Here is a 25,977-nt window from a genome sequence, read left to right on the forward strand (position 1 = left end):
TATGTCTGGGAGCCAGACTGTCCAGGGAACCAGCCCTTCTTTTCTATATACTCAGCCACAAGGCTACCCGTGTCCCCCACTGTGCCCAGCTGCCCTTTTGTAAGTATGTGAAAAGGAAAAATGCAAACGTCAGAGTAGAGTCTGCTGAAGCCTTCCCTCCAACCAGGACTTTTAACCATGAGATAATATACAGAGACCTTGTTGGTTTTCGCAGACTCTGTGTGGCTGTGCAATTTCTCTACATTTAGAAATATTAAAGATTTATGTAGCTACTAAAAAAGAAGAGGCCTTGTTATTGTTTCTTAGCATATGTTAACTGTAGAAAGTGAGGACCTCACTATGACTCTGCCATGTATGCACATAGCGTATGTGGATTATATCTACCCCTTCCCTTCTCTCTGCTCACTCCCACTCCACTGCATCATGGTGGAGGAGAACTTAATTATGCATATAATTATATATCACGTCTTCTTTTTCCATTCATCTTTTGGTGGACACCTAGACTGATCCCTTTATTTGGTTATCATGAATACTACTGAAATAAACAGCATATGCAGGCATGTCTGTATTAGGTTGATTTTGATGCTTTTAGTATGTACACAGATGTGATTTATCTATTGCATCTGGAAGTAACTTTTAACTTAAACATTTGCCTAGACACTTTGAGATCTTCCTGTGGTGGGAATGCAGCTAAGCCTCCCGTGCACTGGTCTCCGTATCTGCACAAAAATGGTAGAAAGCAATGTTTTGGTTTTCTTTGGGAACCCTTGCAAGCATTAAACACGGTTCTTGGAATCATAGTTCTTCAGTACGAGCGGACCTCTCTATTCATGCCACTTTCTCTTAACTCACAACACACAATGCAGCGAGGAAGGAGCAGAGATTGAACAAGACCTTGTGCTAGTCAGGATTCTGCAGAGAATAAGGAAAAATGTGATTATCACTATTATCTCCCTGCATATTGGTGGTGTTTATTTTAAGAAACTAACTAACTAACTCATGTCATTGGTTACGTGCAAGGCAGACTGGCTGGCCAGGTAGAAGACACTCAAGCAGAAACAGCTTCACTCTGGAGGTGAAATTCCTTCTACTTTAGGAAACCGCAGGTCTTTGCCTGTAACCAATTACTGGGACAGGCAACATTAGCAAAAGGATTGCTTTACTTAACAGTCAACAGCTTGACCATGCTAACTATCTCCAAGTACCTTCTCAGCAACGCCGACACAATCTGTGTATGGGTGGCTGGGGAAGGGAGGGGCCCACACACCCTCTGTCCTTCTCCCAGTTGGTCTAGTCCTTCTTCCTCAGTGCTGGGCAGAGGACCTTGTGCTTCCCACAAACTAGACAAAAGAAGATTTGATGACTTCTTGGAAAATTGGTGGTAAGAAGTCAGTATTGAAAGGGTTTGGTGGAAGCTTCTAACAAGTAGCTCTTGTGTGGTCAGTGTGAAGGGTGAGAATTTTGGGGGAAAATGAGGCCCTTGGTTTGATTTTATTCAAAACAACAAGCATGAAGTTTTGCTTTGAGATGTTATGTATGTGAACTGTTCTAGGCATTTTTTTCTGACTTTGGCTCAAGCCTATAATCTTCAGTCACAAATTAATACTATCATCCTAGGGGGATGTCCCAGTGCTGTGGTGTGTATGTGTTGGGGGTATCTGCATCTCTTTTTTAACTTTCAAAACCTCTGAAATGTGTTTTTCATATGGTTGCTTTGTGGGGTTCTCTGACATAAAACAGGGACAGTGATGAAAGCATTAAGTCATGATAAGGATAAAATCATTTACTCTTTAAAGTTTTTGAAAGTATTAAAAGTATAGCTCATGGAAAGTGTAAGGACATAGCGATGCTATTAGAGAAGCTCACTTTAGAATTTTGTGTGACAACTTAGTTAAATAAAAGAAGTAAGAATTAAAAAACACCCAAGACTTATGCAACAGAATAAGGAGAAATTTGTTTCCAAGTTTACCTTCAGCAGTATTGGGGAGTTAATAAAATCTTATGGGAATAATTTTGCTTATCTCCTAGAAAGCCTCACTAATGAAAAAAATTGAAGTATCACACTCATTATGTGTAACACACACACACGCACACACACACACATATATATACATACACGTATATGTGCATACATGCACACATATATGAGGTACTTTGTCTTAAACATTAAAGTTTTTCTTCCCAAAGGCATTCCATATATACATAGTGATGGACTGTGAAATGTAGCGTTGAAACACTAAATAAGAAAGACTTTCCTTTCAGAGAACTTCTAGCTAAGAACTGAAATTACTAAAAACTCAGATTGATACCACTTGAAAATATGTAGGAAGATTAACCATGCTTGCCATGAGGGATTGCCAAAAAACAGATGTGGAAAAGAAAGTTTAGCAGCCTGTATGTTGTTTCTCTAGAATACTAGCAAAATGTATATTATTTTAAAGGTTTGCCACATATTTATATTACATCCAAGCTAGCACCTAACAAGTTAAGTTTTTATAATTTACCTATGGATAAAACAACAATCCCAAAACAAATCTGGGTGAAGAGTGGGAGCAAGACACATTGAAGAACTCTTCTTTAAAAGTAAAAGTTAAACCATTTTTTTCCTCTGAAAAATCATGGAACAATTTCAGTGACTGTTCACTTCCTAGTTGAGGTCACCTTGAAAGCTATGTAATAGAGCCATTTGGAGTCCCCAATAATTTCCCAAGATTCCTTTCTCTGCTATTCCCAAGCATGAAAGAAAGTGCTTTGTATGGTTCCAAAGAGAACTCCAGAGACCATCAGGTGAAGTGACTGCATCTGATTGGTTAGTTTTTTTTTTTTTTTTTGGCTAGGAGCAAGATGACAGACCATCTTAGAACTTCTACTTCTGGTCTGTCACCATAAAAACAGATAAATTTGCCTTTCTACTAATACTGTCTCCTTAATGCTATTTTGTTGAAGCAAAGACTTCAAAACAACTTGGCCTTGTTTTCACATGAAAAAGAAAAAAAAGTCTATTTTTCCTTGTCTGTGCTCATTTTCTCAGAACTTGATAGGACACTTCTCATGCCAGAGCAATTGCAGGGCTGCAGCTGGGAGCCAGGCCTTCTGGCGTGGTTAAATGTCATTCGCTAGGTCATAGTTTTCCTAATTTATTCATTAACAGATTCTCTGCTCCCGAGTCTCAGTAAGATTTCTGGCTGGGTCAGTAAACCAGTGCTGGGCCTTAAGTTTACTAGTGTGACACAGCTTCACATCCCCTAACTGAGGTTTTAAAAATTTTGGTTTTGTGTCATACTCTGCTCAAACTACTGTAACAAATCACCAATATCTAGGTGGCTCATGTGATGGTCACGGCAGTAGAGGTTGGGAAGTCTGAAGTGGAGGCACATGATTTCCTGTTTGTGGGGCTGGTCTTGGTTTAGTAGAGGTTGGGAAGTCTGAAGTGGAGGCACATGATTTCCTGTCTGTGGGGCTGGTCTTGGTTTAGAAGTGGCCATCTTCCCTTATGCTCACACAGAGGGAAGAAAGGAAGAGCAAGAACTCCCATAGCTCTCCTTGGAAAGGCCGAGCTTGCCACTAAGGCTACTGTGTAATGTATCTGCTTTTTCACGTCTTTGGGATACCTTGGGAAGAAAAACTTCACATGTTAAGGACAAAGTACCTCATTCCATCCTTCCCACTCCAGTCACATAGGCACCCAGAAACTTTGGAGAATGAGGTTCCCTGTTTGACTGTTTTCAACTTGGCTTCTTGCTTTTAAAATGAATTTTTCTGTTACTTAAAATAGATGACTCAAGCCTTGAAGGTTGTGATGTCAATGTCCAGTTTTTGCAGTCCCTCACCCCCATTAAAGCACAAAGACGTCTTGTGTGCTGAAAAAGCAGGGGCTGAAGGGGAGCATGACCTGCGCCCCCAGATGTGAAGAGCATCGAGAAGACGCAGGAAGGCATCACTATCACTTGCCGGTTCTCCTAGGCTGTCGGGTTTTCAGCAGAACAGAATGGAAAGCCGTTCTATAGTAAACATGACTCATGGTCGTGTTGCTAAGTCTTGAAGAAAAAGGTTTAGGAAACCTTCCGGAAATATCTGTTTGTGTTTCCCTTGCAGATGTGTGTCCAGGTAAAACTTCATGTTGAGGAAAAAAAATCTTTAAGAACTTACAAACTGTGACTATCTTCCTAGCACCCACACAAATCAGTATTTAAAATGCTTGATTTGGGAAAATTTTTCTATTGCTTAGGTTGGCTGTGTTCTTTGCAAGCATTTAACATTTTGCTAATACAATGAAAATATTATCTTTTTTCTGTTTTGTTTTGTTTTTCGAGACAGGGTTTCTCTGTATTGTTTTGGAGGCTGTCCTGGAACTCACTCTGTAGACCAGGCTGACCTCGAACTCAAAGAGATCTGCCTGCCTCTGCCTCCTGAGTGCTGGGATTAAAGGCGTGAGCCACCAACGCCCGACCAATGAAAATATTCTAAAGATTCCTATAATACACATGTCTACCATTAAAGTTTAAATTTAACATTTTCCACAATTTTTAAGGAGAATTCACTGCAGCACAGGTATAAACAGATAACATGGAATTGTGTCAGTGGTCAAATAGTTTTCTGACACAAAAAATAAAGGGACAGGGCTAGTGAGATGGCTCAGTCGGCAGAAGAACTTGTACAAGCCTAGATACTTGAGGGTGGTTCCTATAGCACACATGAAGGAGGAAGAAAGGACTCCACAAAGTTGTCCTCTCTCTCTCTCTCCCTGTCTCTCCCTCCCTCTCTCTCTCTCTCTCCCTCTCTCTCTCTCTCTCCCTGTCTCTCTCTCTGTGTCTCTCTCTGTTGCTCTCTCTCTGTCTCTCTCTCTCTGTCTCTCTCTCTGTCTCTCTCTCTCACACACACACATACACACACAGACACACACATACATTCACACAATAACTAACTTAACAAAAAGAAATTTATTTAGACTTTAGAAAACATTGTCTAATTCTTGATTAAGGTCTAAAAGCAATGAGGAAAACAAGCTCAGGATATTGTGTCTATCTGGGTCAGTTTTAGCTCCAAGAACACATCTAACCTTACAGTGAGTGGCTTAACTAACAAACAGAAGTCTGAGGTCAGAGTGTCACCATGATCTGAGTTCTCCTCTTCCTGGGCTTCTCACATGGAGGGAAGTGGGGTGTCAGTACAGAGAGCAGTCATAGTCATGCGATTCTACCTTCGTGACCTAACTACAGCTCAGGCTCCCCCTCCAGACTTCATCATTTGGAAGGTGCGTGCTCATTCTATTCTGGAGACTCATGAAATTCACTCTATAGGAAGCCCATTGATGAATTAAATCTTGTATTCCCTTAAATGGGCCAAGTGCTGTGATGTAATGTCGAATCCAAACACACACAGATGTAGTCCTGATGTCAATTCCTCTCCATGGAAGGAGATAAACAAACAAACAAACAAATAAACAAACCTAATTATACTGCAGAAGTAAGGTAAGATGATCACGCACAAAACAGAACAAGAACAAGATTTCATTGGAATGTGTATGTGGGAAATCTAAACTATAGATTTAATGATGGGTTGGAAGAATAAAGCCATTGTAAATTGAAAATACCCTAGGTCAACAGTGTGTTTAACACAGCAGAAATCGTGGTTTGCAGCACAGTGCACAGTGAAGGATCAGGAGTGGGCCCTGTGGTGGACCGAGGACATTGTCACTCAGAAAAGGCAGGGTTCGGAAAGAGTGCTACGCTTCATACTGCTAACTTGAGACAGAAACATGCATACTCTAGTTCTGTTGCATACATGCCCCTTCTGTGCTACCTTAAAAACGAAGTGTGAGCTAACCCACTGTAGGTGCAGCCCACCTGAAGCTGAGTTTCTGGAGGGATGTTTCTCTGTGGAAGCTATTGCTGATGAAATATGAATAAGAGCTACGGAGCAGAGGATTGCATACTATGTCAGGCAGCAGAAACAGTGTGAGGGTTGGACTGTCTGTCCTCATTAGAGGGCCCTCTGTCTTCCTTGCACACTAAGGGTTAGAATATGTAAATGTCTGAGGTTTGTTCTCAGTTTAAACTCTGAGTGACTTCTGAGTTGGCTGTGAGAGTAAATTAATCAATAGGTCCTTCAATTGGGTTATGGTTGGAGGGATTTTTATGAGGCAAGCACTGAGAGGAAAGTTAGGACCAGGCATGGTGGTTCAGACTTGCAATCCTAGCACTTTGGAGGCTGAGGCAGAAGGATTTCTGTGACTTAAAGGCAATGCTGGGAGACACAGTAACTTCTAGGCCAGCCTGGGCAGCAGACATAGACTCTGGCAAACAACAAACACAAATGAACAGACAAAAAGCAAGGAAGGAAATGTGGGCAGGCTCAGACAACATCAGCATTAGGATGAGAGACAGAGATGCTGAGCCCTGTGTTTCAGAGGACTCCTCCAAATAGACTACAAAAGACGATCCTAAAACCGGAGTCTCATAACACTCATCAGGTGTCAAAGAGAGGTTTTCTGCATTTTTCAACCTACCTCTTTGAAATAAAAAAGCATCCAAATGCCATGAAGTATTGTGAGTTATTTTGCTTATATCATGAGAAAGGGATCAGGATCCAGGGGTATTTGAACTGTAAAAGCGCTTAAGTAGAGAAAAGGCAGATGAGTTTATCATTCTTTCTAGCATGCATGCAATAGTTATTTTCACAATAAAGTTCTACTTTCCATTGATGCCAGCACAAACTCTTATTTAATGAAGATCTAATTATTAATCATGAATAATACAAGCTGACAAGAATATTATTTTACAAATCCTTTTTATTTATAGACCAGTCAAGTAAAATCCTTATAATTGCATACTAGCAATTAATGAGTTAATTACTAGTCAAGTAATTAGAATAAAAAAGAAACAATTTTATATAAACTGCAAAACAGAAACATCTCTGACATACTTGTTATAAGCTATAGAAATTTCTTGAAGATTGTCTTGAAACAGCAAACTGGGAAAGAAATTTGCCCGAAGTTTGACTTGGTAGTGACTTTGGAGTGGAGAATCATTCGTTTGAAAGTCTGAGAATGTACTGGTGGAATGCATTCAATGATTGTGATTTTCCATGAATGGCTATGACAAACTTCCTATCTTCTGTGTTTGCATAAATCTTACCACTGCAGCCAAAGAATTCCACCCTTTCTTTTTATTTCAAATTTCTTCACACAGGAGAACGTAGAGTCTACCTTTCATTGCCCCCAGTTTAGGATCTGTTTCATTATTCACATTACAAGTGTCACAAATAAGACTCAAGGTAGACTTCAGACAATGAATAGATTTGACAGAATGCAGGCTCAGTTAAAGTATCAGGAAGTCTGGCTTGCATACCCATGCACACACAGGAGCTGCTATGTGAACTGGGGTTTGTTAACAACAGCAGCCCATGAAGTTGGGAGGGAGATGGGGCGGCAGTGTTAAGGGAAGTTGGAGGGAGGAAATGGTAATGGGTGGATATGACCAGAAGATATTATTTAAATGTCTGAATATTTCAAAGAAGCAATAAATACTATTTACTAAATCACAAAATGTCCTTTATGCACTTGTGCATAGTATAACCGTGTCCAATTCTAGCCTCTACTATTTATCAGTTGTCCAACCTGTGTTATTGTGTTACAGTAGCACAAAAGAAATAATGCCAGAAAAGTCTTCCCAAGAATGTATTACTGGTATAATAAATATCTGAAGATGTGACAGATAAATGAGCAGAGAGACCGCCAAGCCAGATTTTCATGAGCCAGGCAATAGGGGAGATGGTGGTTGGGGCCTAGAAGAAATGAACAGTGATAAGGAACGTTTGGAATGTCTTGGAGATCATTTTAGCGGTAGCAAAGCATGGGTTGTAGAGGCCGTTATGACGCGGTTTCAGGAAGACAGCACGGCAAAGTGCGGTAAAGTGTATAAAGTGCAGAAATCACAGTTTAACAGCCCAGTGGGACGAAAGCTCATGACTGGACATCTAGCAGAACCAACGAGTGAGCGGCAAAGGAGCCAGATGCTGTGCGGCCTCTCTTGGTTGCTTAGAGTAAATTGAGCAAAGCGGCAAGCAACTGAGCGGTGGGATTTATAATTGCAGAAGAAAAAACTTGGAAACAGTGAGGCTGACTTATGAAGACTAAAATGTCAACTTGGGAGAAAATTAAAGGAGCGTCAAGGGACCTTCGCTGAAGAGGTCACCCTAGATGGAAAGGATCAAAGCTATGGGAGCAAGACCCCGAAGGCATTTCTGAAGTCTTCTGTGCAACCTTTCCCATCACAGACCAGGGCAGAGCTTTGAACCAAGGCTTCCGGGAGCCCCTGAAAAACTAAGGTGCAATCCGGCCCCTGCTGGGTCTTGGCACTTCATTCTCTGCGGTCCAGTGTTCTTCCAGTAATAGAGTTCATAGACACTGGAGAAATCATTTTGCTGTTTTCCCTGTTGAATTTTAATTCTTCCTGGACTGTTGTATTTTGGAAGTTAGGAACTTCTTTTGACTTCACAGGGTCACAACTGAATAAAATTTGTATCAGGGTGAACCATGCCCTGAGTGCTGCTCACCTCCGCTTTGGGTGGTGCTTTGGACATTTGATTGATGCTGCACTGCTAGAGGGAGTTAAGAGTTCAGGGACAGGTCCTCTGTCTCCTCATCCCCTTCCTTCCTCCCTCTTGACCTCCCTTTCTGTCATGCAACCCAACACATCATGATGCAACAAGAAGCCCACGAGAGGCTGCCCTAGGATCTTGGACTTCAACTTTAGGAAGTATGAACTGAATAAACTTTGTTTTTCTTTTGAAAGTATCACCTTGGGAGCCCATTCCACATAGAGGGATGCTCTCTCAGCCTGGACACATAGGGAAGGGCCTAGGTCCCGCCCTGGATGAAATGACAGACTCTGGAGATTCCCCACCAAGGAAGGCCTAACTGAATGAATTTAATATATTCTGCTGTTTATACTTTTACCAATATTCCAAAATTGAGTAATACAAAAGCAAAAGCATAAAAGTACTTAGTTTTAGTTTTAGTTAGGGTTTCTATTGCTGTGAAGAGACATCATAACCACAGCAACTCTTATAAAGGAAAACATTTAATTGGGGCTTGCTAGCAGTTCAGAGGTTTAGTACATTATCATTATCATCAGACACAGCAGTGCAGACAGACATGGTGCTAGAGAAGGAGCTGAAAGTTCTATATCCTGATCCGCAGGCAGCAAGAAGAGTTGTATGTCTCACTGGACACAGCTTGAGCATGTAAGACCTCAAAGCCCACCTCCACAAGAGGCACACTTTCTCCAATGAGGCCACACCCACTTCAACAAAGCTGCACCTCATAATAGAGCCACTCCCTACGGGCCAAGAATTCAAACCCATGAGTCTATGGGAGCCATGACTATTCTAACTAGTACAAGTAGCATGTTAAATTAAATATTGTCATAAGAGTTTGTGGAAATAACAGTACATGAAAACAGACAATAAAATTGAAATACTGCATAGGGAATAGTACTTTATCTTTTATACACTTGTTATAATGTTTGAACATAATTCATGAAATAATGTTTATTTCTGAGCTACATATTGCTTTGCATTAAGAATTTTATTACAGGGTATGAATGATGGCTCAGCAGATAAAGGTGATTGCTACTAAGATTGACAACCTAAATTCGATCCTTAGAACTCATGTGGCAGAAAGAAACTACATCCTTAAATTGTCCTTTGACATATGTGTGCTGTGGTATTCCTTCCCAACCCACGTATTACACACACACACACACACACACACACACACACACACACACATGCACGCAAAAATAAATAAATAAGTAAATAAATTACCTCAAAAAATATTGTTACAATTCCAGTTGTCACTGTACAGAACTAAGTTTCTGTAAGTTCAATTAATTAGAAGTGTATGATAACTGTGACAAAGGAAAGATTGTCTAATTTTGTATTCTATGCTAATGGAACAAAAGTTAATTTGAAATTTATGCAAGCAAAATACCCATATACATAAAAAACGAAAATAAATGGTTTTGAAAATTCTACTTCCAACATGGTGTATACTCACTCATATATGGATTTTAGATGTGCAGCAGGGGATTTCCAACCTACAATCCCACTGCCCTTGCCTGGGAAACAGGGAGGACCCTAAGAGAGATATGCATGGTACCTCGGAGAAGGGGAATGGGACAGGATCTCCTGAGGGGATAAGGAGCATGAGGGGAGGGGAGAGGGAGCTGGGAAAAAGATAGGTGGAGAAGAGGAGGGGAGAGGAGGACATGGGGGAGCAGGAAGGTTGAGTCGGGGGAAGAATAGAGGAGAGCAAGGTGAGAGATACCATAAGAGAAGGAGCCATTATAGGTTTGAGGAGAGAGCTGACACTAGTGGGATTTCCAGAGATCTACAAGGATGACACCAACTGGCAATCTAAGTAATAGTGGAGAGGCTACCTTAGTGCCCTCCCTGAATAATGTGATTGATGATTACCTTGTATGCTATCCTAGAGTCTTCATCCAGTGGCTGATGGAAGCAGAGGCAGACACCCACAGCTAAACACTGAACTGGAATCCTGTTGTAGAGAGGGAGGAGGGATGAGCAAAAAAGTCAAGACCTGGCTGGTGAAACTCACAGAGGCAGCTGGCCTGAACAATGGGGAACTCACGGACACCAGAATGGTGATTGAAAGCTTAGCATGGAACTGATCCAGACCCCCTGGATACGGGTGTCAGTGAGGAGGACTCGGCAGTATTTATCAGTATTTATCCCTGGCATACAAATGTACTTTGGGAGCCCATTCCACATGGAGGGGTGCTCTCTCCTCCTGGACACATGGGGGAGGGCCTAGGTCCTGCCTGGGATGATATGACAGACTTTGGGGATCCCAGATGGAGAGCTTCACCCTCCCTGGGCAGCGGAGGGGGGATGAGGTGGGGGGTTAGAGGAGTCGGTGGGGGGCAGGGGAGGAGGAAAGGGAGAGGGAGCTGGGATTGACATGTGAAGCAAGCTTGTTTCTAATTTAAATAAAAAGGAAAAAGAAAATAAATTCTGCTTCCAAGTATATTGGGAGAAAGGAAAATACCTTTTTAAAAATCTTTTAATCTTTTATTGGCTGACATTATGGCCAGAACAAAGTTGTTGTTGGTTTTTTTTTTTTTACCTGTATCACATTCTACTCAGCTCAGACAGATGTATATTCACTCCTTTACTTAAAAACCAAACAGCGAGAAATTTATTTCAGCATAATTGGTAACTTTGATGAACCAAAAGGCAAGCAAACATATTTTATAAAATAAAGTACAGATCCTGTTCCTGTTATTCCCCAGCCGACACTGTAGGCACAGACAGGCCCTGCCCATTCAGCACAGGCATTTGCTGTTTTGCTGAGTTTTCAATCATATGAAACACATTGCCTTATTTATATCTGAAGAATATCATTTTTATGAAGCTGTTTGTCAAGATTAGGTAGTAGGATATATTTTACCTTATAGTGTGGTAACCTGATTTATGGCTTTTTATATTTGTATTTCTGTCTATCCTTACAAATGTTAGGGGTATGGCTGGGGGAACTATTTTCCTTGATCATTTGAGATTCATAATACTCAGAGGACTGGATGCTGGACAGAAGGTTATGGACAACCTGGAGTCAGGCTATGGGCACAGGTAGGCAATATTACTGGCAGTCCCTTGAAAAGACATAGGACACAGATAAGAGCATAATAATATCAGATGCTTAGATATGATAAGGGTATAAAAGTTATTTTTTAATGTTATTCTGCATCTTTCATTTCTAACCAAGATTTGTCATAGTAAAAATCTGAATATTATTCAGATTGAATCCCAGTGCTTGCAAAATCCATTTATACATGTAATTGCCCTTGTTTCCCTGTTTAGAAACTGTGAGTTTTCCACCTATTTATTATAATATATTGTTTTGATAGATCATAGATAAAAATAATTATAAAATACTTGACATGAAATGCAAATGAGTATGCCGTGGTAATATCTGATATCCTTGCTAATCATCAAGCTATGATCTATTTGCCATAAAACCATTTGATTATTACTTTTGGCATGTGTTTTTATGGAGTTGATCAAAAAGATGAGATTCAAAGTAACTTGTGTCAGACCTAATTACAGAATTTGTTGTTCAGAGCATGCAAAAGAGTGGGAGGAAGGAAGGAAAGAAGGAAGCAGTTAAGGAAGTGGCAGGAATAGGAGGTAGAGGGTGGGAAAAGAGGAAAAGAAAAGTCTACCGTAGAGAAAACTGAAGCTCCATTGATTTTCTCTGTCTGGTTCTGTAGTAACCAACAGATGGTCCTTGTGTGTCTGGTAGACCAGCAGACAAACGGCCTGCAGTAGTTGACATCAGAGCTGTATGTCAGTCTGGGGCAGCCCTGACTCTGCTCTCAAAACCACTTCTTTTGCTCACTTGGTAGATTCTTGGTTCAAGCATCAAATTCATTAAAAAACATTTCCCCATTTGATTGTTGAACTAACTTTATTCTTCTATTTCCCCTGACTTTTCTGGTGGGGAGACCAGGCTTTAAGAAAACAGACAAAGATTGACTGCCAATACTTGGAAAGTGTAGTTAAATAAAGTCCTTCAAGTTTCCTCCTTTAAAAGCCATGTTTTGTGGCAACACAGATCACAAAAGAGGCAAATGTTAACCATTTTATTCATTTAGATGAGAGAAGTCTATTCTATCTGTATAAGGACTCATAACAGACTATTGTAACAGTGGCATATCCCAGAGTTTCTGTTGATCTGGGATTTGGAACTGTTGAAGGAGGTTGTTTGGGAGGTCATCTCAGTGACTCCAGATGTTTCATAAGTCTGCAATTACGACATCTGTGGGTCTGTGGTCACCCGAAGGATAGACAAGGGCCCAGATAAGGATAGAGAAGATGCTCTTAAAGTATGGCTTTTTTGTTTGTTTGTTTGCTTGCTTGGTTTTTTGAGACAGAGTTTTTCTGTATTGTTTTGGAGGCTGTCTTGGAACTCACTATGTAGACCAGGCTGGCATTGAACTCACAGAGATCCACCTGCCTCTGCTTCCCCAGGGCTGGGATTAAAGGCATGTACCACCAATGCCCAGCTAAAGTATGTTTTGTAAGATTAAAAAACAAGCAAACAAAAGCAGGATAAAGACAAGGTATGTAATAGTCTTTTTTTTTAAAATACAAAACAACTATCAATGAACATTTTCATTTTAAAACAATGATTGTGTGTGTGTGTGTGTGTGTGTGTGTGTGTGTGTGTGTGTGTGTGTATCATGGTACATGTGTGTAAAATCCAAAGGCAACTTTTGGGAATTGTTCTTTCTTCCAACATGTGGGATCAGGGGATCAAACACAGGTAGTGACCAATTAGAGTTGAGAAATTTGAATAAAAGAGGAGGGAATTATCAGAAGCAAAATAAAAAATATGACCTACAGTATATTAAAATACATGTAATATTTTCTACTTAAAATGGGTTAATGTACTCTTTTAAAAATATTGTATTGTATTTTTTATTTTGTATTTGTGTGTATGTGTGGGTGCTGACCTCAGGAAGTCTTGGGGAAGTTGGTTCATTTAACATTTATGTTTTGGAGACAGAACTCAGGTCATCAGGCTTGATGCCAAGAGTCTTTACCTGCTGAGCCTTCACCCTAATCTAATTTTAACATTTACTCTGATCTGGAAGTACATATCCCCATCCAACCTCCTGTCTTATTTGCTCCAGGAAATGTACAGTATGTGTCTTCCATGGTTAAATGGACAGCTGTGTTACTAAACACCTATCAAGGTGACAGCAGAGGTTCAGAAGGCCAAGATGGAGAAAGGCATTTCTACCACAGTTCTGGGAATCATTTCAGGTTTCTGGATTCACAAAGATATAACTCCTTAAAACCTCTGTTTATATGCTTGCTTTCTTATAATTAATTCATTGTTAGGCAGGCAGAAGGTACTTGAGATAAAATATTATTATTTCTTTAATATTTTTTACTTAAATTAGAAACAAGCTAGCTTAAAATATTATTTTTTAAATTGTCATTGACACCCTTAGAAAGTCTATTTTTTGTGAGAAGCAATGGTCCTGATTAGAAGATCTCTGAGAATCCCTGAAGACAACTAACATAAGAAAGAAAATTCATTGAAATTTTGTCATGTGTGTCATGATGCATAATTTTAACTGTAGGCTGAGCATTAAAACTATAATCTAGTATATTATATATATATATTTAGTTGTCCTTTACTATATCCCAAACTACTTGAAAATTTAGAGGCTTAAAAATATATTGCCATTACTTATAGTTCTGTGAGGTCTCTTATGGCTACAGGCACATGGTGGCTAGGGCAAGAATAATCTGAAGGCTTGACTGAATAGTGACAAAGATGGTATGTCAGTTTACCATTTGGATTCTCAGTGGGAATGGCTGGAAGAGCTACAAGTTGGTATCTATGTCTTTCTCTGTACACATGGCCCATTCACGTGGATACTTCAGGATTTTTCCTACTACTCAGTCTAACTACAAGTTCTTAGCATTCTACTTTGGGAGCAGTTTTCCCTGAGTAAGTTCAAAGGACCCTGAAACAAAACTACGTGTCTATAATCATGCTTAAGAGGTTATTTATGTGCTACCACTTTTGAACATATTCTGTTTTTCAAAGAACAACTTGTGGAAAGGCAGTACCTACTTGCAAAAATTTCATCCAAAGTATAATATTTGGATCTGTGAATTTATGGCAATATAAACAAACTTTTGTATAAATAAGTAAATAAGAATAAATGTCCTCCAAAAGAATTATCATTACTTATATATATTCTCCATTCTCAAGGAAGAGAAGCATAAATGTTCATCCCTTAAATATGAGCTGTTCATGTTGACTGCCTTCTGAAGACCACAGTAGGATGGGGGGGGACAGTATTTCAGCTGTGTGATTAAGGACAGGATGTGGTCTTGACATGATATGATGGAAAACTACTTTACTTCTGGGATCTTTGTCCTCCAAATCTTTAGTGCTAGCAGAGTCATGGAAAAGCATCAGACAAGGTCTCCCATCCAAGAACTAACCAGGCCTAACTCTACTCAGCTTCCAAGATCAGATGAGGTTGAGCGAGTTCAGAGTAGTATGGCTGTAGACCAGGCAAGTTCTAATAGACGGGGATCTGACAAAATACTTGACTAGTATTCTGTAAAACTGCCAAGATCATCAAAAAAGAGGAAAAGTCTGAGAGCTACAGCTATAAAAGAACCTATGGATAGACTCCTGAACACAAAAAGCTATTGACAAAAAGTAAAGAAAATATAACTGTGGACTTTAGTCAATATTCATCTTAACATACATTTGCTAGTTATAACAAACAGAGGGTATTAAGGGGAAATTTGCTGAAGAAGTAGATGGAAATTCGGTCATACTCTCATAAACCTATTCTAAGAAAGTCGTAGGGCCAAACATGATTTGAAGGTGGGAGCATTCGAAGTCTGCAAACAGATGTGTTCATTAGGGGAAGGGGTGGCTTTAATGGAATCCATCCCATTGATTTACTTCTACCCCTACTCAGTTCATACAGCTCTAACCTTGATTCCAGAGCTAGAGACTCTGGCCTAAGAAATTCAACAGCTTTTATCCCTCTCATCAGAGTTGTAAAACCCTACAGTCTTTGCCATAGACTGCAGATTGAAGCTAACCAGTGACTTGATTAGGTTCATAGTATTCCTAGAAGGTTGCAAAATCCCAGTGGTGTGGCTTTAAACTTTGAGGTGGGAGATGCCGGCTCTTGTTTTGCTATCTGGGGGTTGGGGAAGAACTTGACTGGGAGGGGAATCTTGAGAAACAAAGTGGTACCAGCAGATGACAGTGAGAATAGATCCAAAGGCACAGAAGGAAACTGGGTGCTGGAGCTCGCAAATCAGTCCCTGCGCGGGTGAGCTCTGACTGGAGACTTCTTGGTTAGATAAGCCAGTGGCTCCCTTCAGAGAGTGGAAAAGGTTTCTAAAGGACACAAAGGGAAGATTGACTTAAAACTTATTTTCATGTCCACTATGATTAGATTTTATTTTTTGAGAACTAGTCCAGTCCGGCCTTAAACTCCTGGTCCACTTGCTTTGGCCTTCTGACTTGGGGACTTTCACAGATGCTTTATTAGCCTGGCCACTTTCTGAATAATAATTTGGAATAGCAGTTTATGACTGCTGTTCTTCCAAAGCTGCTCTATTTCCTTTCATATAATTATGAATCTCAAAATAAATTTGTGAAAAGTAATTTGGCTAATACGCTGAAAACAGAATGAGTGCATAGCACGAGGCAAGTCTATGTTTTTATTTTATAGACTTTTACTATATACTATACATTTACAATAAAAATCAGTTTTGAAAGACTAAAGCTCATTTTGTCTGCCTTGGAGATTGGGTTAGATTCAGAAGCAGAGATACTATGCAGGAAGACCAATTTGGAACCTACTGCAATAGAGAACTGCTAACACAGCAGGAAGAACGTGACGTTGGAGCCAAGGAAACATAAATTTGTCTGGGTTTAGTTCTGCCACTCTGTACTGTGCAACCTCAGACAGCTACTGTTACCCTTTGAATACCAGTTTTCTTCTGTGAAAAATGTGGTTATAATACTCTTAACATTGTTCACTGCTGTGAGAAATTTTGTGTTACTTTCCTAGCATCCAGTACTCTGATTAGATGTGCTTATTATTTTTGTCAGTTAAAGAGCTTGAGACCATGAGAATATGGAAGACAGAAGAGATAGCAACATTGTTTAGATGGATTGAGCAACCCCTGGAGACTGGTTAGATGCATAAGTAAGGCAGGGTGAGAGGAGATGCTGTATTGTATAGGAATCTTATCAGTGAATATGGGCAATAGAGAGAGAGAGAGAGAGAGAGAGAGAGAGAGAGAGAGAGAGAGAGAGAGAGAGAGAGTAGAATGAAGAGATGACACAGAGACAAATCTATGAGTTTATAGCTCACATTTACTCACAGAGCCCTACAAATAGAACTTCCCAAGACAGGGTTCTTAGGGTCATGGGTAGGAGATCAAAGTTAGAGCCATGAGAAAATTAACAGGGAGGCAACAGAAGAGAAGGGGAAGACAGCAAATGAGGACAGGAAGTATCCTGAAGGCTAAGTAGAGAAATAGGAGATCTAACACCAGAGAGAACTTTTTCAGAGGAAATGAATTCTGTCTGTTTTCAGCTGCCATGAATGTTTCTGATGAAAAACTGAAGCATCAGATTTAGCTAATGGTCTCCACTGGTCAGACAGATTGCCAGCTGTGGAAGATTACGTGGGAGGTAAGAGGTGAACATGTCAAACTGTGCTCTGAGAGTTCTGGAAGATTGGCTGACAAAGGGAAGATAGACAAGAATGGCGTAGTTTTGATTGTTGGTTTTAGTGAATGTGTGTGCAAGTAACCAAATGCATGTGTGAGAGAGCAGAGCAGAGCAGAGCAGAGAAGAGCAGAGCAGAGCAGAGAAGAGCAGAGAAGAGCAGAGCAGAGAAGAGCAGAGAAGAGCAGAGCAGAGCAGAGCAGAGCAGAGAAGAGAAGAGAAGAGCAGAGAAGAGAAGAGAAGAGCAGAGAAGAGAAGAGAAGAGCAGAGAAGAGAAGAGCAGAGCAGAGAAGAGCAGAGAAGAGCAGAGAAGAGCAGAGCAGAGAAGAGAAGAGAAGAGCAGAGCAGAGCAGAGCAGAGAAGAGAAGAGAAGAGCAGAGAAGAGAAGAGAAGAGAAGAGCAGAGAAGAGAAGAGAAGAGCAGAGAAGAGCAGAGCAGAGCAGAGAAGAGAAGAGAAGAGCAGAGAAGAGAAGAGAAGAGCAGAGAAGAGAAGAGAAGAGAAGAGCAGAGAAGAGAAGAGCAGAGCAGAGAAGAGCAGAGAAGAGAAGAGCAGAGAAGAGAAGAGAAGAGAAGAGAAGAGCAGAGCAGAGCAGAGAAGAGCAGAGAAGAGAAGATGAGAGAGGGCATAGGGAGAGACATGAAGGAATAGGGGCAGGGAAGGAGAGAAACTGAAGTATGTGGTGTGGGAGGGAGTGGGATATGCCAGCACAGATGGAGGAATTAACCAGGAACCTATAGAAGAAGGTCACTTCCTCTGGAATTAGAGAGATGCTGACATTGGTAAGGGGTGACAAAAATAGAAAAAGTGTGGGTCGGGTGTGTAGGCATGTGATGAGATACTGAGGAAGTTCAGCTGATCATGTCAGAAGTGTGGGGAGGACACTGGATGTGGGGCTGGGGAGGGTACGGTCTCCCCAGTTCCTGGGTTTAGAAAGGGGTGAGTGCTTTGGTCCTGCTGGGGCTGAAGGTATCACTTCCTGCATCAGTAACTCCTGCTGCAGCTGCAGGGCTAATAGTGACAGCTGACCAGAGCCTCTAGGAAAGCTGGGTAGAGTCAGAGGTGAGGGCTAAGTGTGCTGCTGAAGGGAGAGTGTGGGTCCAGAATGAACCTAAGTCCAAGAATTCCGACTGTGGTAGATCTTTTAAGGAAATTGAGACATTAGTTTTTATAAAAGTGGGTCACTCTTTTCCCCACCTACCCTCGCTGGGGTATGGCGCATGTGTGGCAAGTGACACGGTTGTCCAAAAGGCTATTTTTTAATCTCATGATCTTTGTCTACTGGAGTCATGAAACGTTTTGCTTCTTTGAGGGGAAGAGGTCACAATTTCTCAAAAACAGATTAAAAATTATTTACATAATTTGAAGTTATTGTACAGAATAAATCCTTTTTGTTTTTACTTTTATTTTTGGAGACAGCATTTCTCTGTGTAGCCTGGGCTGTCCTGGGATTTGTTCTGGAGACCAGGCTGGCCTCAAACTCAAGAGATTCACTTGCCTTTGCCTCCCGAGTTCTGGGATTAAAGGAGTGCACCACCACCGCAAGGCTCAGAATAAATCTTTTAAAAGCCAACATTTACACATGCATTACAAATAGCTTGGGACCTAATTTAATTAACCTAATGAAAACATTGCAAGACACTGTATGATTTCTATTTTTTTTTACCCTGTGAGAGGATATACAACAGATTACAAACTGATATTGATATTTGACTTATTCAGGCTTCCTTTCTTTCTGGATTTTTAATTATCTATTTTATTTTGTATCATTAAAGGAGTGTCTCTGCAATTCATGACACTATATGACAAATATAAGGGCCAGGCAGACAAAAGTAGGTACCTGTGGGAACTTCTCTCTCTCTCTCTCTCTCTCTCTCTCTCTCTCTCTCTCTCTCTCTCTCTCTCTCTCTCTCTCTCTCTCTCTCTCTCATAGGAATTAAACACTTCAGGAATTTATCTTTCAGAGAACATTGTCTTTAAACTCCCACCAAAGGTGGGTAGGGAACAAGTGACAGCCTGGAGTCAGAGAGAGTCAGGCAGTTCTGAGGAGGCCAGCATCTGACACTCCACCAGTAACTAACATTATTGTGTCAGCAAAGGCCTGTTTCCTAGTACTGTCCTTTAGAAGAGTGCTTGTCTCTTTTGTGGGTTCCCTTCCCAGGGTATCTTGATCAGGTCAGAATAGAAAAGGAAGATGTAATTAAGCATTCCAGAGGAGTCCATTAATGAATCTTTTGAATGAGAGCGTTAGTGTGATGGCAGCGAGATTTACAGGGGAAGCAACCCTCACTTGTGCTTTGAAAATACCAGGGTGACTGTTCATAGTCTCACTGCTTCCAGTATTCCTACTTGGAAGCACCAAAGCACCATCTATATAATGAATAAGTAAGTATATAATGGTTAATTCTTACAACGGAGTAATGTTATGGGCGATATACCAGCACCATGTATTTAAAGCCCACAGAACAGTATCTCCTTGGGTCTTTCTCCAAGATAGACACCCTGGAAAAGATTACCTGGAAGAAGGAGTATGTGCGCTTACAATTTTGAGAGATACTGCCAAATTGTTCTTCAAAATCCCTTGTTTTACTATTCTGAGCCTTGTTTCTTTCTTCACAGTCTCATCATGAGTGACGATTATCGTCAGTTTCTTGGCTTAACCACCTGACAAGAGCTGGTCCTTGTTTCTTTAATAAACCAAGTTTTAAGAGGGACTCCTTACTGAATTGGAGACATTTTATGTTTATAGTTCAGTTAATTATTGGTTGGTATGTGTCTAAAATTTCTTTGGCAACAAGTGTGCCCTGTGAATGCTTTATTCTCTGTCCTTACCTAAAACATGAAACATGGGAGTGGGAAGGAGGCTACTCACCTCTTTCATGTGCCAGGTAGTGGAGTGGTGTCTTCACACACTCTCTCTTCTCTCTTTGAGTTATACTTCCTGGCAGCCTTCTGAAGTACCAGAGAGACTTAGATGTGAAGACTTTGATCTAGTCATGCAGATGGATAGGGTTTAACTCTCAAAGTCCATGTTATCATTTTTCTTCCATATTTATTTTCTTAATCTAAAAAAAGCAACATTCTGTTTTAGTGATTTGGCTTTTTGATGGGTCTATTCTAGTGCTTCTCAAGGTTGACTGCAAATAGGAACCACCTGGAAGCCTAAAAAACTGTTGCTAATACCTCCATCATTTTCCAGAGATTGTGATATGGTCAGTCTGGTGTGAAGTCTGGACATCTAGGGTTTTGGAAACTCTAGGGGATTCTGATGTTCAGATAAAGGTAGGATGCACAGGGAATCCAAAGACCCTTACACTTCTGTAGATTCTCATCACTATAATTCTATTTGTGGCATTCTTTGGCTACTTTATCTTCTAAAGGATTTGTGACTTCACCCTTGGGTTATTGTGAAGCTTGTAGGTGGCATCCCTTAGTAGCTTGGGAATAATAGGAGATGTCAGAGTGTAATGTGAAGGAAAGCCTATCAGATGTTGCTGGGAGAATCTATCCAGAATTTTTACAACTTTAAAAATCACTAAGCTCATGGCAACATTGTGTGAGCAGAAGAGTATAGCAAAATATTAGCATTACTAATAACCTTTTACATAGTTATGGACTAGGGCAGGAAGACTGCTTAATAAAAACATATTACCTATGATCAAAAAAATATTATTCAAATGGTTCAGTTCATCTGGGTATAGTAATCCACTACTTTGCAAAATTAAGATATACCACATACATAGGCGAGTATCATTGGGAAAAGCATTTCTGTTGCTTCCCCCTTTGTGAAGCTTCAAAAAACTAGACATAGTGATTTTGGTAGCTCTACAAGATTAGGGATACTGCTAATCTATAAAGGTGGTTTTTTTCCCCTCTGTACTGCATAGGCAAGGACAAACGGTCTAAGTATAGTCTCAGCTCTTTGTATTAGTTTTATTTTGAGACAGGGTCTCACTAAATTTTCCACGCTGTTTAAACTCAGCTCCATAGTCTAAGCTAGCCTCTAATGTGTAATCCTCCTGCCTCAGCCTCCTAAGCAAGCCCAGATGTTGCAGTATATTCTTCATGTGTTTTCTCTTTAAAATAAGTCAGGGTAGTACAGATGTCACAGAGTGTGGTGTGACCGTAGAAGAGCCCTGTGGTAATTCTACTAGAGACCTTGCTTTTCTCTCTACCAAGCATTATTTCAGTGGGTGGTGTTCTTATGGCCGTGTTCAATGGAACTGGGATTCTGAAAGCTTCTCCTCTTTCCATGTGTGTTTTCCCTTCTTCAGTTTTCGTTTGTCTCATTCACTATGGCCTTGTGCAGAGACAAACTTGGTGATAATGTATGTGCTGAGAAAGGTGCCTAGAGTGGTAGACATTTCCTGGGCAATTTTTGCTCAGTCTTTGCCATAATTTCCTTACTGAAATGGAGGTGATAATGCCTGGTATCCCTAACTGAAACAATCAATAAATATATTGCCATGTGTGAAAATGCTTTGACTTGTATAAAATGTGGTGCCTTCTAGTGCTACTTAACTCTAGTGATGTACTTTCCAACTTCTACAGTGTTACTAAAACAAACAAAAATGATGGTTGGGTTGTACTATGATGGATAGATAGTGTACAATGTGGGAGGCCTGGTAAGAACCATGGAAATGGCTTCACCTCGCTCTTGATGTCCATATTACAATGAAGATAATACAGCCATCTACCTCCGTGAGCTGGGACAACTACTCTAGACTAACCGTTCTAAAGGAGAAGTGGTTTATTTTGTTTCAGGTTGGAAAATTTCAGTTTGTGGTCAGTTGCCCCATGTAGAAGGGAGGGTGTGATGGAGCAGAATTGCTCATTTTGTCACACAACTGAAAAAGAAATGAGAGAGGCCAGGGAGAAGGTACATCTTTCAATGGCATGACCTCAGTGACCTGTATCTCCAACTTGAGCCCATATCTTATTTTTCACCCCCTACATTATGAATACAGTAGGGAATTAATCCATTAAGTAGGGACCCTTAAGACCCAGCCAAGTCTCCGTACCTGAACTTGTTGGGATATTTCACATTAAAAACAGAAAGTCATCTCAGGATGAAGGTGACTCAAATTCTATATAAATGTGAAAGTACTTATCAAATAGTAAAACACCCCACAATCGTTAGCTAAATCTTCATTGAAATTTGGGTACACATCCCACCATTGAGGCTCTTAAGCTGTATCCTCCAAGCCCAGAGTCTCCTCGTTAGCCTAGAGGCACAGATGCTGTTCGGTGCCCTTCCTCCCATCGTGGCAACCCTCTGCTGGGACATCACCCGGGGCATTTCTCCCTTAGACTTTCTTTCAGCTTCTTCACTCCCATCCAGCCTCTAGATAATGTGCACATGTTCTTCCCTGAGTTTTGTTTTATTCCCTCTTCAGTTACACTTTTACTCATGCAGAATAAGGTGGTGTTAATCATCTCACAATCTATTTGTTGCAATCTGTGGCTAGAGTTTTAGATAGCTAGCTGATTTGTTGAATTATTGAAAAATAGGTGTCACTAAAGGATGGCATTCTTCCAGAGAAGTAGGATCTAAAGGATGTTGTATATAAAGAAACATTTCAGGTCTGTGTTAGGCTTTAGGCAAATATTCAAGACAGACATGCCTTTAATGGTTAATAGTAATTGTCAACTTGGGCATGCCTGTATGAGATTACCTTGACTGTGCTGATTGGGATGGGAACTATTTTGGGCAGCATCACTCCCTGGCTGTGATCCTGTACTATATACATGGATAAAGGAAACTGGCAGCTGTGAGTGTCAATACCATGTGACCAGTGGCTTAAAGTTTCTGCAGACTTTACCCTGCCCCCCGTTCCCCACGATAGACTGTACCCTTGAACTGTGAACCAGAATAAATCCTCTCTCTATCGAGTTGCTTTTCCAGAGTGTTTTATTACCACAATAGGAAACTGAAATATTACCAAAGTAAAGGTCATAGGTGCCTCAGAATGCTAAACTATAATATCCTGCTGTTTATGGATGACACATAAACACCCTTACGGATTTTCTTTTTACAGAATTCCAACAAAAATTAGCTAGTACTATTTTGGTTATATTTTAACAACACCATTTGTTATGCTATATACTATAGATAATTTTACTGAACTTTCTTTTTAATACATATGGTAAACTTTGATGGCTCATATATAATACCCATGCCCCCAAAATGCTTTCAAATTCCTTCCCCATTTTAATAGTGTTCTACAATGATTTTATGCAAAACTAAAAGGCAAATCTTCAATATTTTGTTGTTTTTTAGTAAACACTGTTTCTAATTGACTATCCCTTTATTTTTTATTTTATTTTATTTTTTTGAGACAGGGTTTCTCTGTATAACAATCCTGGTTGTCCTGGAACTTGATGCTTTGCAGACCACAATGACTTTGAACTCACTGAGATATTCCTGCCTCTCCCTCCAAGGTTCTGGGGTTAAAGGCATTTGCACTATCTTGGCTATCCCTTTAAATGGAGTAGCAGAAATTAACCTCTCCCCGTACCCAATATTGAGCAGTTGAAATAATAGAAAAAACTAAAAACAAACAAAAACCCAACCCCACCAAGGAAACATCTCTAATTATCTTTCTAGGACTTAACTTTTGCTTTCTTTAACTGTTTTTACTTTGTCATAAAATTTGACAATATTCAATCATCTCCCCCAAAAAAACAAGGTTGGTTCAGTTGAATAAGTAGTGTCTTTTAGAACATTTTAAAATAAAAACAATGCCTCTTTCCTTTGGGATATATGAATGTTTGGGTTGAAAGGAATTGAGGAACTATTTAGTCCCCAACTGCTGTATTTACTTTCAGCTGTTGAAACTGGCTCCAACAAGTTGGCAGTTTATCTAAATTCACGCAGATGAGTCACCTTACTGGAGGTTCTTGAAGAGGAGGACACATTCACATATCTAGGTAAGAGACTAAAAGTGCTGAGGTGTATACTGTTTGTTAATGAGGCACAGGGCACTTCTTCATTCAGATGCTATGTCTCTAAGCTGCTGCTTTGGGGCAAGGTAAAATCTTGGACACAGGACCACTTTCCTATCGCTGTCTGAGCAGAGTTTTGTGTGTAATATAGATGTCCATATCAGGGGGGTAAAGGCATATTCTTTTTGAAGGTTTACTCCTTTCCTAGCCTCAGATGGTCTTAGTTTTTAACTACTAACCTTAGAAAAATGAGACTTAAAGTATGTGTATAGGGACACTTAGTAAGGTGTTACCTGGTAAGTGTGGTGCCTACCTTGGCCTCTATGTTTTCAAGCGCATGTCATTCCTGGCTCTACTTGTGTCAGCTCTGCCTAGGTTTTCACTGTCTCCAGTTGAAGCCCACTCCCTGTCATTTCAGCCCCCACACTCTAGAGCTTTTTGTGTACACTCTGATTCAATGTCATTAATCCACTTCCTTCTTTCCCATGAAGCCCTATTCTTTCTGGACTCACTACCCTTATCCCTCAGGTTTCTCCAGAAGACATTATTTTCAGATTTCTGATTGCTATTTTCAGGACTCAGTCTTGTTTTAAATTTGTGCCTTTTAGAATGTGAGGCCCATAACTGACTATCTCTCCAGATATGGTTGTTCATTGTGGGATCTATGGAGAACTACAACTTCTGCCAGTGAAACTGTATTTGTACCAACAGAGACAAAGACTGCGTTCTCTATTTTGGTAGTTGCCTTATATGACAAATATTAACCTTGGAAGCAACTAACCTTCCAGGATATTTTCTGCATGAAATGTTGTCATATCAGGTTTCCTCTAGTCTATATTTATGCAATTAAAAATTTTGAACCTACTATCTCTTCCTCTTCTTCCCCTCTCTATTTCCCAGCTCCCCCTCCCCCCCCCTCTCCTTGTTCACCATCTGTTCAGAGGATCTTGCCTCATTTCTCTTCTCTTGGGTACCATGCATATCTTTTAGGTTCTTTCCTGTTTCCCAGTCTCTGTCAGTGGAAGTGCAGACTGGCACTCTCCTGATCCTTGTCTAAAATCCATATATGAGTGAGTACATACCGGGAACAGGAAGGTTGAGTGGGGGGGGGTAGGATAGGGGGAAGAGAGAATCATAGGTTAGAAGACAGATCAGGCACCATTGTGACCTCTAGTGATCTAAAGGGATGACACCAATTGGCAAGCTAAGCAATAGTGTAGAGACCACCTCGAATGCCCATTCCTGATAATGAACTTGATGTCTATAACCATCCTGTAGCCTTCATCCAGTGACTGATGGAAGCAGAGGCAAACACCCACAGTTAAACACTGAACTGAACCCAAGGAACCCAGAGACAGAGAGAGAGGAGCGATGAGAAAATTGGCAAAGAATGGGCTGGCAAAACCAGCAGAGACAGCTGATCTGAACAGGGGGAGAGTTCTTGGATCCCAGACCGACAGCTCGGAAGCCAGCATGGGACTGATCCAGACCCCCTGAATGTGAGAGTCAATGAGGAGGCCTGGGCAACCTATGGGGTCCTGAGCAGTGGATCAGTGTTTATCCCTCGAATACTAACAGGCATCGTGTGTCCATAACACAAAGAGGGATTCTCTCTCAGCCTGGACTCTTAGGGGAGTGCCTGGACACTACCCTGAGTGAAATGACAGACTCTAGATATCCCCTATGTGGAAGGAATTGGCAATAGGGTGGGAGGATG

General features: G+C 40.6%; 1 long non-coding RNA gene across 1 annotated transcript in view; it reads left to right on the forward strand.

Moving 5' to 3' along the window:
* The window catches only part of LOC121133212, a 42,890-nt gene extending 17,314 nt beyond the window's left edge, over positions 1–25,576 (forward strand). Inside the window, exons 3-4 of the long non-coding RNA XR_005870005.1 lie at positions 24,144–24,245; positions 25,539–25,576. This is a non-coding gene — a long non-coding RNA (uncharacterized LOC121133212). The remainder of the gene's footprint in view (positions 1–24,143; positions 24,246–25,538) is intronic.
* The last annotated feature ends 401 nt before the right edge of the window (positions 25,577–25,977 follow it).

This window comes from Mesocricetus auratus, unplaced genomic scaffold (genome assembly GCF_017639785.1).
Source record: "Mesocricetus auratus isolate SY011 unplaced genomic scaffold, BCM_Maur_2.0 Super-Scaffold_100020, whole genome shotgun sequence".
NCBI classification, from domain to species: Eukaryota; Metazoa; Chordata; class Mammalia; order Rodentia; family Cricetidae; genus Mesocricetus; species Mesocricetus auratus.